The following is a 17629-nucleotide window of genomic DNA, read 5'->3' as shown; positions in this document are numbered from 1 at the left end:
GAAGCCCGCTCGGATCTTTTCCTCTCGGTGCCGCGGCCGCGGCAGGGCTGCACTCAGCTCCCAGTCCCGGCGCCCAGTCCCCCTCATCTCAAACTTAACAAATGGAAAAATTAAGCCCATCATCTTCCTCATTCCCTCAGCTAAGACAGATGGACATATGGTGAGTTACTTAAACGCATTTGGGATCCAGATGGACAGGGATTGGATAGACTGAGTTCTATTATATATAGATTTTGGCTCAAGACTGAGTAATGGTTAATATTTGTAGGAGAAACAATTTATAAATTAAATGGGCTGAAGTGTTGTCTTTTGAAGAATAATTATTTTTTTTTTAATATTAATTTCCCTTCCCCCTCCAAGGTACCATTCTTTCATTACACATGTCAAAAGACACAAATGTTGATTGAGCTCAGGTCTTTGCTGTGAAATGCAACATGGGTAAAATTAAAACATATGTGAGTGAATAACACATCCATTTCCTCAAAGGCACAAATAGCTTTAATTAAGATATAACACAATCAATGAATCAATCAGCAAATATTTATTAACAGCCTAGCATGTTATAGACACTATGCTAGACTTTGGGGATATCAACTCAGTTAATTAAACAATCCATTCTCTCAGAGAGCTTACTTATTACAAAGAAGATGATGAGTAGAAATTAAAACATGTAAAGAATAAATAAGATACTAATGGGCTGCCATCTCACTATCCTCAATTTATAGATGCTTAGGATAAACAAACTGATTTTTATATTGAATTAAGGGAAACATGAGGTGGCCCTGAATTCTTGAAATTTGTATCAGAAGAATATATGTTCTATCACTTTCTAATAAGGGTCCTACTTTCCTCTTAGAAGCAAGCTAACTGTTGTGTGAGTATCAACTTAGTTAAACAGAGGTAAAGAATCTCCCAGAATGTTGATCACTAAGAAATAAGTATTTGGTGGTGTGGATTCATTGAAAAAGATTAAAGTACAAATAACTATAAACATAGGCATGTACATCACGTTTTATTGGAAGGGGGACATCTATGGAATTTTTAAATTGTTTTTGAGGTGAACATTTATTGACCATGTTTATATTCATAAAACCCAAGAAATCCAAACAATTTGTTTTTTAATTAACTACAAAATTTAAAAAGTAAAAAGACATGAAATACCAATACATTTTGTGATTTTAGAATGTGCTCAGTCAAACCAATGGTTATTTATTTTGTGTGCATACTACATGTATAAGTCTTATTCGGATTGTTTCATTGCTGCTACTCTGAAGGTAGCAGGCTATTAGAAAAAACTGAGTGCACTAAGAATAAGAGGTTATACATCATTTATTAGCACATGGTAAAGGCTTTAATAAGTGATTATTGATGAATATTAAAAATATTAATATTTGGTACAAATATTAATTCATCTGTTGATACTCTAAATGTGAGACATTTTCCTAATACAGGAATTGAACCATATCTATTTTGAAGTGTTTACTATACATGAAAACAGAAGACATAGTGATCAACTTCTGGTAGCCTCTCTATTTAAAATTAATTAGAAGGCAAAATTTCTTCTGAGATAAGTGAACAAAGGAGTTAAATGGAAAGAGGAGGGAATATTCTTAGGAAGGTGAAGGAAAAGAGTGCCACTAAAGAAGGAGGTGGAAAAGGGTATGCCTGTGAAATGTAGACTTTATAATGGGATTCATTTGGGGGAAAGGTACATATCAGAAGACAATCATCTACGAGAATGAGATGTATCTCTCAGAATTGTATTTCTCCCTAAGTCGGTAGATGTATGAATCCCCATTGGAAGCCAGCATCCATGTTAGTGATGGAGGACGTAGAACTAGGGCTAGGAGGATATGGTATTTGCTGCTACCTCACTTCCCAAATATTCTTTCTTCTCTAGAATTTCATGACATTACTCTCTTTTAGTTCTCCTCTTATGTTTCTGATCTCTCCTTCATCTCCTTTGCAGGCTCACCATCCATGTCATGCCACCTAATTTTGAGCATTCTTTAACACTCAGTCCTAGGCCTTCTCTTTAAATACAGTCAGTGATGTCATCATTTTCCCTTTATGTGTTTAGTTATGATATCTATGCAGATGACTCACAGATCTATAAATCCAACCCTGGGTTTCTCTTCTGAGCTTCAATTCTACATCACCAGTTGCAGGGTAAACTGGATTGCCAAAGAACTCTCAAACTCAACATGCACAAAATTGAGCTCATTATCTTTTCCCCAAAATTCTTCTACTAGAATTCCTTATTTCTCCTGAAGGAACCATAAGCCTTTTGGTCTCCCAGGTTCATAACTTTAGCATTATCCCTTACTCTTCCTTCTCTCTCACCCCACATATGCAAGCAGTTATTATTTCTACCTCCGCAACATCACTCATATCTATCCAATTTTTTCTACTCACACAGTCGCCACTCTAGTACAAGTTCTCATCTCCTATAACTTAGACAGTTACAAAAGCCTTTGAAATGACTTATCTGTGTCACATTTCTTCACACTTTAATACATCATCTATTGAGTTCTCAAAGTGATTTTCCTAAACTTAAGGTCTAACTAAACTCCCCTTCCACCCTACACACACATACACACACAGAACACACACACACACACACACACACACACACACTCCTTATTGCTTTTAGGACCAAATATAGCATCATCATTTTGATAAAAACAAAAAAACCCAAAACAAACAAAAACCCAAAACATTTATTTAGAACCTGCCTTCATATTTTTCAAAATTCCTTATTCTTTATGCCTGTCCATGGACAAAATGAACTAGTTGTATTGTCCTACTTGCTGCTTTTGGATAGAGCACTTCATCTCCCAACTTCCATACATTTGCATTAGCTTCCCCCATGGTTTGAAATGCTCTCTCACCTCACCTCTGCCTCCTGATTTCCCTGGTTTCATAAAAGATTAATCTCAAATATCAACTTCTGCAGGAAGCCTTTTCTAGTCCACCTCCTTTCCCCATGTCGCCTACTACTAACCCATTGCCTCTGATATTACCTTTCATCTGGTGCCAAAACCCTGGAGAGGGTAATCAAGAGACCTTAAACTTATCAGTGAGTTAGGGGGATGGCTTCTATAAGCGTGTTAAGACTTCCCCCTGCAGACTGGGCAGTTGAGAATAATTTGTTTCAACAGCCATGAAGGTGGCTGAAGCAGGCACTGTGGAGTGTTTGGAGCTTGGTCAGACATTGAAAACACTAATGTCATCCATAGAATGCAGAGTTATCACCAATGGCCCTCATTTTTGCCTTGCCACTGGACTTCAATGACTCTGGAATAGAGTGAGACTGATGATTTTGTGCAATTTTGCTTCACTTAAAATGAAATTCACATGCAAGTCAAGACATCACCCTTGATGTCATTGGTCCTCTTTAAAACAAGATTTACACTGCGTGTACATAATTATTTTTATATTGTCTCCCCAATTAGAATGTGTGCTCCTAAAGGGCTGTTTCTGCCTTTCTTTATATCCATAATACTTAGTTCAGAGTCTGAAACATAGTCCCCGATAAACGTTTGCTGATTGACTGACTCTTTCCCAGTTTATTTCAACAGACTTCTAATGGTTCTACCTGCCTCAAATTTTCCCCAGTCTACATCTCTGTAATTGTCCTCTAGTGACACTCTTTTGCCACTAGGATAGAACACAAACTCATTGTTTAGCTTTTTCAAGCTATTTTCAACCTGCTCCCAATATATTTCTATGGCCTTGTTGCCTGTTATTTGCCTTCCTCAATGAAATGATCCAGCCACAACAGCCCTCTTTGTCGCTTATACTCAATGCTCCATCTTCTACGTTCATACTTTTGCTCTGCATGTCCTGCATGGGTGAAATGCACTCCCTCCCCATCTCTTCTTCATTGGTTCCTTTTCTTTCTTTAAGGCACAGCTCAAGTGCTACCTTCTACATGAAGTTTTTTCTGATTACTCCCATTGTTAGTGCTCACCCTCCCAAACAGCCTTGTATTTAAGTACTTTGTATTTATCTGCATTTATTCTTTTAATATTTAATTTATATGTACAGACATATGCACTTTCTTCTTCATTAGACTGCAAGCTCCTTGGGAGAAAGGATTAATTAATTCATTGTTTTTTTATCCACCAAATCTTGCATAAGGCCTGGTATACAGTAGATATTTAATAAATGCTTTCTGATGGATGGCTTCATTATGGTAAGGTAGGTGGTAGAGAGGAAAAAGAATGATAAAAAACTCATAGTGGGCACCATGGCTTACATTACAGAGTGCCTCCTATTACATAATAGTGCTTTTGTACAGCATTGTTCCCTTCATGATTTATTACTTTAAAAAGTGAGACAAAGCAAAAAATAGGAAGGATGGAATAAAAATCCAATAATGTATAACAATATTTACTGTGTTCCTACTCTCTGAGTGCCAGATGTATTACACTGTGTTACATTGCTTGTATTATGTTACTCCAAAACCTGAGGGGGTTGATGGAGGAGTTTCTCTTCTCTGCCAGTGGCTAGATCCTAATAAATACGTTTCTTCAAACTGAGGGGCCTAGTGATGTATCTCACATTTGCAATGAACAACTTAATTGTCAGATTAGCTTTTACAAAGAAGTACTTTCTTCAAAAATATAGCAACAATTATACCCACAGTTCTTCCTCCCTCACACCCAAGACCTCAGGGAGCATAATCTTGACCTACACCACCTAGTAGAAAGGGATTAGGTTTATAATTTAGCTTAGTTCCTAGTTAGTATTAGTCTCATCAAATTCAGGTTCAAGACTCCATTGGGCTAGCATCAGGGATCTTGGCTTTTGAGGCTTCCTAACTGACTGGCTATAATACCTATCCTAGAAACTTGGGCTCCAAGATTAACATGACTCAGGTTCCAAAATCAGGGAATTTATTTTCTGAAAATTGAACTGAAAAGTACAGATAAAAGAGACCAAAACCCCATGCTCATTTCTTGAGGCCCTATGGCCTAAAGGTAGGGAGGGTGGTTTCAGGACCGTCCTCCACTTACTACAGAATGTCAGTGATGGTAAGTGAACAAGGGCTTTGATCCATAATCTAGAAGAAGAAGAAAAAATTCAGTTGTGCTTAGTCAGGTAGATTTAAAGCAACACATGCTTCTGGCTACATAATCAATGGAAAGAAACTTCTTTCAAAGACGTGTTAGGCTGACAGAGAATATTAATACATGCATCAGTTCTCCTGTTTCCCAGGAGTGGGTTCTAAGCAATTCCTACATGGGCAACATAATTTTAGATGGACTAGGTGTATGCCAAACTCTGTTACCAATGTAATAACATAGAAATGGGATAGAGAGAGCTCAATTTTGGTATGATAGTGAAGTTCTATCCTATTGATGACAACAATGAGAATAAGTAAAGAGCAAGTAGAATTGAAAATGAGACTAGAAGGGAAGACAAACAATAAAGAGTATCAAGCAGAGAAAAATTTCTGGGGAAAGGGTGCCACAAAAATGTTACGAAAAACAACAGGTTGGAAGGTAACTGGAGAAGACTAGGGAAGATTTTAAATCAATCACTTAAGTGGGCATGGAAATAGAGTCAAAAGAGGGATATATACATATGTATATGTGTATATGTATAAATTGTATGTAATATAGGCATACATCTATTATATATAATATATGTGTAAATAGCTAATATTTATGAAGTTTGTCAATTTAAGTTTGCCAATTGTTTTACATATATCATTTCCTACTCAAGACACTCCTATGAGGTACATGCTATTTTTATTTTAATATTACAGATGAGAAAATTGAAAGTGATAGAGAATAAATGACCTGTCCAAAGTGTTTGTGTGTGTGTGTGTGTGTGTGTGTGTGTGTGTGTGTGTGTGTGAAAGAGACTGAGACAGAGAGAGACAGTGACAGAGAGACAGAAGCAGAGACAGATAGTGAGAGGGACAGAGAGATGAATGAGTAAATCCATTAATGTAGATGTGAATGATGGGAGAGCCTATTAGAAGACAGTAGCATTAGGATGAAAGAAGTATGTCCATTATCACCACTCTTATTCAATATGGGAGTGGAAATGTTATCTTTAGCAATAAGAAAAGGAAAAGAAATTGAAGGCATTAGGATAGGCAAAGATAAAAATAAGGTGTCACTCTTTGCAGATGATATGGTGATATACTTAGAGAATCCTAGAGAATCAAGTGAAATACTGCTTGAAATAATAAACAACTTTAGAAAATTTTCAGGATACAAAATTGCCTCCACATAAATTGTCTACATTTCTATATATTATTAACAAAGCTAAATAGGAAGACATAGAAAGAGAAATCCCATTTAAAGTTACTGTAGACACTATGAAATATTTGGGAGCCTACCTGCCAAAACAAAACCAGGGACTATATGAACACAAATACAAAACATTTTTTGCATGAATAAAGTCAGATCTAAATAATTGGAAAAATATAAGTTATTTGTGGGTAAGCTGAGTTAACATAATAAAAATGACAATCCTACTTAAAATAATTTACTTATTCAGTGACACACCAATCAAACTACCAAAAATTGTTTTCTAGAGCCAGAAAAAATAATATAAAAATTCATCTGAAATAACAAAAGGTCCAGAATATCAAGGGAATTAATGAAAAGAAATGCTAGGGAAAGTGGCCTAGTCATACTAGATCTTAAGTTGTATTATAAGTTGTATATTATATATACTGGCTAAGAAATAGAGAGGTAGATCAGTGGAATAGGACAGGTACATAGGAAACAATAGTCAATGACAATAAACCTGAGGACCCCAGTTTCTGGCATAAGAACTCATTGTTTGACAGAAATTGTTGGGAAATCTGAAATATGGTATGGAGGAAACTGGTCATAGACCAACACCTGATGCCATATACCAGAATAAAGTCCAATGGGTATGTGATGTAGGTATAAAAGTTGATATTATAAACAAATTAAGGGAACAAGGAATAGTTTATTTGCCAGATTTATGGAGAATGGAGGAATTTATCACCACCCAAGAGATAACAAACATTATGAAATGCAAAATTGATAACTTTGATTGCATTAAATTGAAAAGATTTTGCGCAAACAAACCCAATGCAACCAAGCTTAGGAGGGAAGCAGAAAACTGAGAAAGAATTTTTATAACTAGTGTCTGTGAGAAAAGTCTCATTTCTAACATATATAGAAACTGAGCCAAATTTGCAAGAATATAAGTCATTCCCCAGTTGATAAAAGGTCAAAGGATATGAACAGTTTTCAGAACAAGAAATTAAAGCTATCTATAGTTAGATGAAAAAATGCTCTAAACCACTATTGATTGGAGAGATGCAAATCAAAACAACTCTGAGGTACCACATCTCACTCATCAGATTAGCTAACATGACAAAACAGGAAAATGATAAATGTTGGAGAAGATGTGGGAGAGCTTTAACACTAATTCACTGTTGGTGGAGCTGTGAGCTGATCCAACCATTTTGGAGAGCAATTTGACACTATGCCCAAAACACTTTAAAAACTTGCATAACCTTTGATCCAGAAATACTGCTTTTAGGGCTGTATCCCAAAGAGATCATAAAAATGAAAAACAGACCTAGGTACAAAAATATTTATAGCAACTCTTTTTGTGGTGGCCAAGAACTGGAAATCAAAGTGATGCCCATCAATTGGGGAGTGGCTGAACACATTGTGGTATATGATTGTAATGTAATACTATTGTGCTCCAAGAAATGATGAGCAGGTAGACTTCAGCAGAACCTGGAAAGACTAATATGAACTGATACAAAGTGAAATGAGCAGAATCAGGAGAATATTATACACAATAACAGTCACAATGTGCAAGGCCTGTTTTTGATAGACTTAGTCCTTCACAACAATGGAAGAAACTAAAGTATTTCCAAAGGTCTCATGATGCAAAATGCCATCCACATACAGAGAAAGAACTATGGCGTCAGAACACAGAATGAAACAGACTATTTTCTCTTTTGTTGTTGTTTTTCTCTTTGTTTCTCCCATTTGTTTTAATTTTTCTATGCAACATGACTAATGTGAAAATGTGTTTAACAGGAAAATATGCGTACAGTCCATATAAGATTGCATTCTGAATTGGGGAGGGAGGGAGGAGGAAGGGAGAGAAACTTTGGAACTTATTGAACTGATTGTTGAAAACTGAAAACAAATAAATTGATAAATTTGAGGAAAAAAAAGAAGAGAGTAGCATCAAATTAGTATAAAATAAATACTATGCCTTGGGACAAAGTAATGATTTATAAAAGAAGGGATAAAAAATAAATATAAGCTAAATAAATATGACTTTAAAATTTGACAGATTAAAGATTCCAATAAAGTGAAAGTCATAGTAGAATGTATTAAAATGCAATTTGCTGACTGTATGAAATACATCTTTTTAAAAGACACAGAATATAAAAAGATTGCTCAAAAGCTTTATGCCTGTATGTCACAAATAATTATTTAATACAAAGACCAGAGACTGAATGCAGTGAACAGAGTGAATTCCAAACAGCATATAAATGAAATCGACTTGCTTCACCTTTGTAAAACAAATGACTACCGAGATGGGAGGCATTTCATATTGAGTTACTTTGGTTTGATTGAGTCACATCTTTGACTAGTTAGGAGAATGACAAAATTAGTGATGAATTAAGATGGAATAAAGCTGAGAAGACATTGTGCAACTACAATGGTTCTAATCCTAATCATTTAAATGAGTTATTCACTCTGAAAAAATGTGAGCTACATACAAATGAAAGGCATTGGCTCTGATAATTTTGGGTCAGGAAAGCCAGTCGTGCTCAAATAGCAAGATACAGAAGGACAGAAGGTAGCATGTTCCACGAGTCAAACCACTGCTGTCAAATCAATTACTACCTCCCATCAGATCCTGATAGAGATAGCCCAGGACCCTGAGTACAAAAGACCTGGGAAGAGGAGTCCATCCCACTCCCACCTCCAGACTGGCTCTATTTCAAGCCCATCTATTGCAGACACTGTCCAGGGAAGTTACCCTTATGAAGAAATCTGACAACTTTCTCTGCCAGTGCTACCATAAATCCTGCCTCATCAGTGGCTGAAAAAGTGGAAAGAAAAATTCTCATCACCAAGTACTTGCAAAAAAAAAAAAAAAATTGTCCAGGGCCTTCCTTACACAACTTCGGAGCAGCCCTGATCCTCAGATTTGTCATATGATCCAACATTGTAATGCTAATGAGAGTAAAGCTCTTGCCCACTCATTAATGAGCCTGCACATTAAGGGGAATTTGATTAGGGGAGATTTGTAGGAAGGCCCACACCTTTTTTTAATGAGGCACTGGTTCTCAAGGGTTGTGATGCCCTTTGGCTCTGAAAAGGTGTGTAAATACTCTGAGGTGAGGTTTTGCTTTGGGGCTTACTCGTTGGAAGTGTTTTTTTTTTTATTTTTATTTTTTTTCCAAACAAGACAGCCACTAAGGAGCCCCCAGGCTTTGAAGACCCCGATGTTGATGCTTCACTTCTTGGTAACTATGTATGTAATGGTCAGACATTTGAATCTGTCTATTGATCTATGAGGTATGTATTGCTTACACTCAGACAGGAAGTGCTGCCTGTTGGTTGATCTTTGTTTCTCTGTATTTTCTCTGAAGTTCAGTGCTTTTTCCTCTGAAATAAGTGAATGATACAGGTGCTTGATTAAAGTGATTGTAGACTCTCAAAAGTCCCTCTTAGGAAAGCAGATCTAAGAACCTATACAACAGGTCCTCCTGTATATGTTAGGGTCCTTGCTTTTACAAACATCAGAAAGCAAAATGATTTTATGCATGGAAATGACAAAAAATTATATTTGCCATCTGCTTTTCAGTGCCACCTTAAGGACTTCCCAGTCTTTTCACATCATTTGCAGCTGAAGCCTCTCATGTTGTCTCCCCCATAAAAGCATGAGCTCTTTAAGAATAGGGACTATCTTATTTTTCTTTCTCTATCCCTATAAGTTAGAATAGTGCTTTGTATATATGAAGTGTTTATTTTTCATTGATATTTTTTATTCATTCATTAATTAATTCATTCTTCCATTCATTCATCAATCTATTCATCCATGTATCCATTGATTACTGTATCTTCAAGAATAAAGCCTTTGCTTTCTGGCCCCTTCTTACTTTTCAAGTCTTCTTATACTTTACTCTTCTCCATATACATTATAATACAGAACACTAGTCTTTGCCAAGCAGGACCATACCCCAAATGATGGTCATCCCCTCAATTTCTAATTCTTTGCTCCCAGGAAAGAGCTATTATAAATGTTTTTGTACATTTATTCCTTTTCCTTTTTTGTTTTTTATTTCTTTTGGATAATAGACCTAGTAGTGGTATTCCTAGGTCAAAGAGTATGCATGGTTTTAGTTCAAAATTGCTCTACAAAGTGGTTGAATCAGCAACCATCAACAATGCATTAATGTCTCTTTTCTCTACACCCCTTCCAGCATTTGTCATTGACCTTTTCTGTCATATTAGCCAATCTAATAGGTATGAGATGAGAATTGTTTTAATTTACATTTTTCCAATCAATGATGTGTTAGAATATTTTTTTCATATGGCTATAGATAGCTTTGATTACTTCATTGGAAAATTCATCATATATTTTAATCATTTATAAATTGGGGAATGGCTCCTATTTTTACAAATTTAACTCAGTTTTCTGTATGTTTGAGAAATGAGGACATTATCAGAAAAACTCGCTTCAAACATTTTTTCACAATTACTATTGCTAACTGGATTTTTCTCCATCATATCTCTCCATTTGTTCTATTCACTCTCTCCATTCACCCTATCCTTTCTCAAAAGTGTTTTGCTTCTGACTATGTCCTCTACCAATCTGACTTCCTTTTTGTCACTTACCCCCATTTATCTCCTTCCCCTCCTACTTTCCTGTAGAGTAGTATAGATTTCTGTACCCAATTGCATGTGCATGTTATTCCCTTTTTGAGTCAATTCTGATGAGAATAAATGTATCACCCAGGCACTACTCACAACACTGAGGATAACTATGAATACACTGGTGTAGTTTGGAATCCCTAAGTATAACAGACTCACCAAACAGAAGGTAGAAGATAAACATTTATTCAGACACCAGAAAACCAAATCCTACATGGGAGCAAAGAAATCAGTAGACATTATCACTGCAGGGGACAAAGCCATTCCCAAGTCTCCCCTGCTGGGACCTTCCCACAAACATTTGTGAGCCTAGGTGTACCTGCTTTCCTGTTTCCTCACTCTCCCTCTACTCCAACTGCTCTCAGTAACTTCTTCTCTGTTTTGATCCACCCTTTCTGTTCCACGCATTCAGCAAGCTCCTCCCACTACATGTGACTTAGGTTTCCATGTGATTTAAGCAGGTCATGTGGACCTATTAATGAATGGGAAAGATCTTTCCATTTAAATTACCATTATATTCAGCCTGAAGATCTTTCATATTCATTACATAGTTCGGTGGGACCTATGGTATTGACAGAATTGTAACAGGGATAACAGAAAACAAGCATATAAAATGATATCTTAGGCAACTGGTGTCAGCAGAACTTTACAACAATATAACCAGGATCACAAAATAATCACATAAAACAATATGGGTGGGGCTTGAGCACAAGCACCATCATCGCCCTCTTGAACGAATGTAGCCTAAAGTCTTGGGGTTAGGGGTGAAGGTCTCTTCTTCCATAGCTACTTCCTGCTGAAATTGGAGGTAAAGCTGTTCCTGCCTGAAGAGCTCCCATTCTAGAGGTTAGTTCTTTAGCAGGCATCCAGAGCTTGGTTGATGCTAGGTCCAGGTATGACACATCACAGCTGTGGACAAGAGGTGACATCTGGCTTAAGCAATCAGACATCTGTAGGTGAAGGGTACTAAACCTAAACAAATCTAGCAAACAAGTTTAGCAGACAAAAAACCAAAAAGAAAAAGGAGACTATAACCAGAAGCAGGGTAGGTAGGGTCAGCTGTGCTTCTGGAGTCCCATGAATCTACTATCACAGCCTCATTCATGATAGAATATATGAGTTAAGGGTACAGTGGTGTAATCATCCTGAATAAACAACAGTTATATTATCCTTCCTATATGTTATCATTTCTGCAGCCTTTGGAAAATCACCTGGCTTCCATTTTACCCATTCTTTGGCTCTCAATCTTATTCTATCAGTAGAACACAATTCTTATGTTCTTCTGCCAGTTATTTCGAAAGGAGGTTCAGTTTCCACAAGGAGTATTGTCTCACAAGGAACAATAATCACTTGAACTACTCTATCATTTTTATGAAACTGTATGGGTTCTTCACATAAATTTTGGAATGTCACAATAATTTTTCCTTCATAATTAGAATCTATCACTCCAGCCAATGCTTGTATTCCTTGAGCCACTAATCTTAATTTAGGTAATATTTGTCGAAAATATTTTTTTGAGATTTTCATGCATATTTCAGTACATATTTTTTCTTATTTCTTTTCTATCCAACCTAAAGTTATCTAAATAATGTAAATCATATCCTGATGAACCAGGTGACCCTGGATATGGTGCCAGGACATCTGGCCTCATAGTCTAATACTCAATATCTGGGATCTTATGTGTTTATTGTTTTCTACTTTGTACATTTGGGGCCATCATTCTGGCTAGAGGTGTAATTCCTCCCAATAATCTATTATTCAAATTATGCAAAGCAGTGAACAAATTATCTTTCCAATGTTGATAAGAATTATTAGAAATGAACTTCCTTAACTGTTCTTTCAATAATCCATTCATTCTTTCAATTAGCTCAGATGCTTATGGATAATATGGAATATGATATATCCATCCTGCGTTGTTTAAGACACAATATCTCTTTGTTTCATTACCTTTGAAATGTGACCCATTGTCACTTTCAATCTGCATTGTTGTTACATAATATAGACTTATGCTATCTCGAGCATTACAAGTGTTTTTTTGGGTTACATTCTTATAGGGAAAAGCCACTAGTATACTTGAATATTTGTCAACCCAAGTACATATACATTTGCATCCTTTATCTTGGAGTAGAGGTCCAATATAAGCTATTTACCAAATTTAAGTTGGTACTTTTCCCCTTGCTAACTTTTCCAGTTACTGCCCAAGGAGCAGTTCGTTCCTTTTCCAACTGACATGTATAGCATTCTTCTGCTGCTTGTTTTAAATAAGAATGAAAGTTACTAATACTTTGGTCTTATGCCCACCAGTGTGTGGCCTAGACCCCTAAATGGCCAGCCATTTGATGGACCCATTGTACTAGTACTGGATCATCATTTGGTGCCAGAGTAGGGACAATATTTTGAGTAGCAATTTTTGCTAATTGATCAGTGTGTGCATTTTACTCAGATTCTGGTGTGGTGAGGGCCACATGAGCATCTATATAAAAAACTGAGAAATTAGCAATCAAAGACATGTCCCATATATCTTCCCATAATTTGTTGTCCCAGACTTGTTTGCCATGAATTTCCCAATTTTGATTTTTCCACATGGGCATCCATGTAGCTAACCCATTAGCTACCACTCATGGATCCGTGAATATATGACACTGTCCTCTTTGTTCTGTTTTGATAGCTTGATGAACTGCCACAAGTTCAGCATATTGCCTACTTCCACTTATCCCAGTATATTCCAAAGTCCACCTAATACCTGGGTTATAGGCTACTGCTTCTCAATGTCTTTTGTGACCCAAATATTTTGCTGTCCCATCAGTAATCTGTGTGTGTCTCTTTTGTTCTTCAGTTAATTCATCATATCACTCATTCCACTTTACCAAGCACTGTAACAACTGTTGCTTTGGTTCAGTGGGTATATCATTTCCCTCAGTATCTATGTTTGCTATAGACTCATGTAAAGCAAAAATTCTACTTTTGCCTGCTTTAGGTCTATTTTGAATATGCCATTTAGATATAATTATGCTAGCCTCTTGTACATATCCAATTCTGTGAGAAGTTGGGATACTCATTACCCAGATCATAATTGGGATTCCAGGCCTTAATATTACTTCATGGCTCAAAGTCAGCAGTTCAATTTCTACCAAAGCCCAATATGTAGCAAACAACTACTTTTCAAAAAGGGTATATTGAATTCTGGGTGAAGAAAATTTCCTAGACCAAAATCCTAAGGGTACATTTTGGCTTTGTTGTTTTTGCCATAAACTCTAATTTGCATATTCATTCTGTACAGTCACTTGTAATGCCTCCAGACTGCTTTGCATGGGCCATAAGTCTAAAGCCAATTGTATAGCAATCTTTGTTTCTTCAAAAGCTACTCTGCTCAAGTCTCCAATCAAATTCATATTTTTTTCTAGTAATTTTATATAAGGATTTCAAAATTTGTCCTAGATGGGGTATGTGATGTTGCCAATATCCAAACAATCCTATAAACATTTGGCTCTCTTTCTTTTTGGTGGAGAAAAGAAAACCCTGAATCTTTTGTTGGGCTTGCAGGAAAATCTCTCTCCACCCCTTATTTCATTGTATTCCTCAACATTTTACCATTTCAGCTGGCTCTTGAATCTTTGCAGGGTTAATTTCCCACCATTTCCTTTTCACATACTCAGTTAAAAGCATCAAACTCTACTTCACTTCTTTTACAATTTTTCCATCTATCATTATATCATCTATGTAGAGGGTAAGCTGCACACTAGGTAGTTCTAATTCATCGAAATGTTCAGCCACAATCTCATGACAAATAGTGGGGCAATGCAGATGTCCTTGTGGCAAGTGTGTAAAAGTATATTGTTGCCCCTGCCAAATGAAAGCAAATTGGTCTCATTGTTTAGAGTCTAGTGGAATAGTAAAGAAAGCAATGACTAAGTCAATAACTGTGTACCAAGTCCTGTCATATTTCTGGAACCTTTCTATTAAGGTAATGGTACATGAAACAGCATTGTACCAGGGAGGAGTCATCTTCTTCAATTGTCTATAATCCACTGTCATCCTTCATGTTCCATGTGACTTTTGTACTGACCAAACAGAATTATTCAATCAAGTTTCAAGTAGGAACTAAAACTCCTGCCTCAACATATTCCTTTATAGTATTGGTAAATTTGTCTTGTCCACCTGGCACATGATATTGCTTTAAAATAATTACTTCAGAAGGTTAAGGTAAAGTGATTGGGTCCATTTTTATTTTAACTGCTAAAGCTTTATTAATTCCTATTTTCCTTACTGCAAATTGGTACTTCCCTTCAGGTAAATTCAGAGTCATGTCTCTCAACATATCTGTTCAAATGACGTATTCAGGAATAGGTATTCTTTCTTAGGTAATTATTCAATTTTCATCGTTAGTTTGACTTGTCTGGCTGATATTTCAGCCTTTCATAGTCCTGTGATGGTTATAGGAGTTCTGTGTTTAAACTTATCAGGGTTTCCATATGTAAAGGAAGCCTCTGCTCCAGTGTCTATTAATGCCCTAGTTATATTATTTGATCCATTTTTCCAGTATATGGTCAAATTGATGTGAGGTCTGTAATCTTATCTTTGTATTTCTTTAATCTGAGCTGGGGCTTGCCCAATTTCCTATTTTCCCTGAAGGACTTGTATGCAATGTTTTAGGAGGATTTGTAGGGGGTAGTTCTTACTTATCTATTTCATCTAGTATCAAGCCCCTTTTCTTGGTATATTCTGTATAGTTCATTAGTTGGACTACCATCTATGCTCCCAAAATCTACCCCTGCTATCAGTAGAGTAGTAAACAATTCTTTCCTTGGTAATGTATTCTGACTTTGAATCTACTGGCTACTTACTTTTTTCTCTCAAGGAAATTTATTTTCCACCAGTCCCCTAAATGTGAAACCTTATCCAGCACCTCCAAAAGAGGATGCCCTATTGCCCCAATTTTTAGAGTCAAAACTAGGTTTTTGTACGCAGGAGGAGCTATCTTCACTGTTGCATTCTTGTAGGAAACTGCTAAGGATGTAGCATAGTATGCATCTGTGTTTCTTATCATTATGGCAGTCTTCATTACATCCTCCTTTACCTTTCTTATACAGTCCTTAAGTGATTACAGTCCTTAAGGGTCTATCTTCACTAGGCTACATAGAATCAGTAGGATACTGCTTACTGCATCCGTCTGCAGCCAAACCTAACAGATTAGTCATATTGCATTAATTCTTCTGTGAAGACTTGCTGTACAAATGGATTCTGATACCTATAAATTTTAAGAAATACACACCCTTTATCGATGCTCCCCCAGCTCCTGCATCTCTCATCATCCAAGATGTTAATAATTCTCCCATTCTTTGGGTGAACAGATTGAAGATATCTGTGACATCCTGCTGAGTTAAACCCTCAATTATCTCCCTAAGCACTGTGTTCCAGGCTTGTTTCTCTTGTTTTTCACTTTAGTATGGGGCAAACTTCAGCCTTAGAAGTCTTCCCCTGGAACATTGTTTCATTTTCCAACTTTGACTTAATTATATTTCCCACCCGTGCACTCTCCTAGCAGTTGTTGTCATGGCAACTAGGCTGGGTCTGTATGCACGCTTCTTTTTCCACCCTTCCACTTCTTCTTACCTAAATGAACAGCCTTTTCTTCAACCTGAGATCCCCAACTTGCTCTTTTCAAAGAGAGCCCAGACACAGAGAATTCCCATGCAAAAGAGCTAACTCTTTTACCATCTGAATTTTTTCCTCAGCAGCTCATTTCTGCTTTCACATATAATACAGTAATCTGCTAATAAAATCCAGCCTTTCCTATGTACCCTTGCCAGCTACTTCCCTGGTCTTATTGGTATTCCTTGCAAACACCTTTACAAGTCTCTAGGTTCCCTTGCTTCCCAGTTTTCACAGGGTCCAGTGCTTTTAGCCCATTCCTTTCCTAGGGGGAAATATGGTAAATCCTCCTATACTGGAATATCATCAGTTTCTTCCTCTAAATCCTTTCTGCCTCCAAAAAGAGATTTTTACGTCATGTGATCCTTAATGTATTGCCCTGGCAATATTCACAGCACTATGTGTGACTATGAATATGCTGGCATAGTTTGGAATTGCAAATTATAACAGACTCTCCATATAGAAGGAAGAATAAAAACAGACACCATAAGCCAAATCTCCAAGCCAGAAAACCAAATTCATCATGGTAGCCAAGAAGTCAATACTCATTATCACTGCAGGGGACAAACCATTCCCAAATCTACCCCCATCAGCCCTGCTGGGGCCTTCTCAGAAACAAACAAATACTCAAAAGCCCAGCTGTGCCTGCTTGCCTGTGTCCTCTCTCTACCTTCATCCTAATTGTTCTCAATACCTTCCTCTCAGTTCTGCTCCACCCTTTCTGTTACAATCATTCAGCAAGTTCCTCCCACTACATGTGACTTAGGCTTCAATGTGTTTTAAGCAGGTCACTCGGGCCTATTAATTAATGGGAAAGGTCTTCCCATTTAAATGAGCATTACAATAAAGTTCACTCACTTCCCCTCAACTTGCCTCTCTTCCTTTCCATTGTAAAAGCTTTATCTTACCTCTTTTATGGAAGATAATTTACTCCATCCTACCTCTCCCTTTCTCTTTTTCCTAATACATTCCTCTCTCACCCTTTAATTTTATTTTTAAATATAATCCTTTCATATTCAACCAACACCTGTGTCCTATGTCTATATATACTCTTTCTAATGACC

The sequence above is a fragment of the Notamacropus eugenii genome, chromosome 4 (assembly GCF_028372415.1).
Source record: "Notamacropus eugenii isolate mMacEug1 chromosome 4, mMacEug1.pri_v2, whole genome shotgun sequence".
NCBI lineage: Eukaryota > Metazoa > Chordata > Mammalia > Diprotodontia > Macropodidae > Notamacropus > Notamacropus eugenii.
This window is presented reverse-complemented; position numbering follows the sequence as displayed.